The following is a 2,009-nucleotide window of genomic DNA, read 5'->3' on the forward strand; positions in this document are numbered from 1 at the left end:
TATTTATTTATTTATTTATTTATTTATTTTAAAGATTTTATTTATTTGACAGAGAGAGAGCAGCGAGAGAGGGAACACAAGCAGGGGGAGTGGGAGAGGGAGAAGCAGTCTCCCTGCTGAGCAGGGAACCCGATGCAGGGCTCGATCCCAGGACCCTGAGATCATGACCTGAGCCAAAGGCAGACGCCCAACTACTGAGCCACCCAGGTGCCCCAAATTTTTCAATTTAAATATGCTTTAGAATGAATCTGGTAACTGATAAGTCTCGACTGGGACCAGATCCTGAATCTTTGGACCTCTCCCCCCCGCCCCCATCCAATGCCCTTTATCCTGTATGGCACCTTGTAGGTATTCCAAGCGTCGTTGCTCAACTCTTAGCACTTGGCCCTGCATTTTCTGAAATATCGAAAGAGAACCAAAAGTCAGTGTCCCATGAGGTAGTTGGTGAAATGCGAATGAGTCGCATGTGACTTGACACGTTTTAACTTTTTGATTTACAATACAGAGTCACTCTTTCACCCATGTTACACTGTTATAAGCCCCTGTAGTATTTTCCTCATTCTCTAGAGTTCTTACTTCTAAACTCTAATGAATCGGTGAAGTTGGCTTTGATTTGAAATAGAATAGGGCGAGAGGGGTTGTCATAAAGACCAAAGAATGTCTCCGTTTGCTTGCGATCAGTGACTTCAGAAATATGTCCTGTGCCTACAGTCAGATTTCTTCTCAACTGGTGAGTGTAGTTCAGAGTTTTCTTAGTCTGATATCAAAGACTTGGAGAAGGTTGAGGTCTTGATTTGTTCCAAATTTGCCTTTTCATCCAAGTGTTAATCTAATTACCTGTCTTTTTTTGTTTTTTAACAGATAGCAGAGTCCTATTTCCAGGAGGAGGACTGTATCCTTAATTACAGGAAGAAATTCATAGGACTCATGGAGAACTGCCCATTTTTTGAAGTTGAGATTTACAAACTATAGATAAATAGATAGATAGAGATATAGATGTATAGAGATATATATCTGTTGTTTTCTATGGGTTTTAACAGCTGTGTTTACCCATGTAACCCCATCAGAAAGCAAGGTGTAGGGAATTTCTGCAACTCCAGAAAATTCTCTAGAACTACCCAAATTTGGCCTTCCATGAAGAAGCCCCAATTTTACCACAATGTAAATATTTGTATGTTTGGGGGGCAGGAAAAAAGCTACATCGCTGAAAAATAGAATTTAAAAATCCATTGGGTTTTCTTTCTTTTGAATTAAAACAGATACAAGTCAAGTGACATTCATATGGTACAGCCTGTGGCGTGTTACACGTAGGAACTCTCGTGACCGTCTTATTCTAGCTTTCAGCTGCAAAAGGAAGACTGAATTCTTCCCTCGTAATAAACAGAACAGTGCTGTCATGTGAGAATGCATCTTAGCTTTTATACAGGAAACATTTCTTTCCTCAGTTTTCTAATTGTCCTTTGTAAAAATCGCTTCTCTTTTCCAGGGATGGCCCAATATAGACTCTCTAGAAAGAGTGTGCCCTAACCATCTGTGTTTCTCCATTTGTGTGATTTCGACTCCGTCCTCACCTTGTTGACCTTGTTCCCCATCTCCAAGCAGGTTGAGGGAAACACAATTACTATCCTGAACCCTAGCAAATCGACTCTGATAACCACCTCAGACAATGGCAGCTCATGACTAAGCACGCGGCAGATCTAATTCTGGTGGATGGGAAGCTAGAACTCTTTTTTTTTTTTTTTTAAGATTTTATTTTTTATTTATTCGACAGAGACAGCCAGCGAGAGAGGGAACACAAGCAGGAGGAGTGGGAGAGGAAGAAGCAGGCTCATAGCGGAGGAGCCTGATATGGGGCTCGATCCCACAACGCCGGGATCATGCCCTGAGCCGAAGGCAGACGCTTAACCACTGTGCCACCCAGGCGCCCCTAGAACTCTTTTTCTAACCAAATAATGAGCACAATGTAGTGGAGTGCAGACCAGCATCCACATTTGCGGGGGGGGGGGGGG

The 2,009-nt window shown here is 42.5% G+C and overlaps 1 protein-coding gene across 4 annotated transcripts in view; it reads left to right on the plus strand.

The window, feature by feature from the left end:
- Positions 1–2,009, plus strand: part of CNST (consortin, connexin sorting protein) — a 115,275-nt gene that overhangs the window by 81,592 nt on the left and 31,674 nt on the right. The gene's annotated exons all lie outside the window — the stretch shown is intronic.

The sequence above is a fragment of the Ursus maritimus genome, unplaced genomic scaffold (assembly GCF_017311325.1).
Source record: "Ursus maritimus isolate PB19 unplaced genomic scaffold, ASM1731132v1 scaffold_2, whole genome shotgun sequence".
Classification (NCBI taxonomy): domain Eukaryota; kingdom Metazoa; phylum Chordata; class Mammalia; order Carnivora; family Ursidae; genus Ursus; species Ursus maritimus.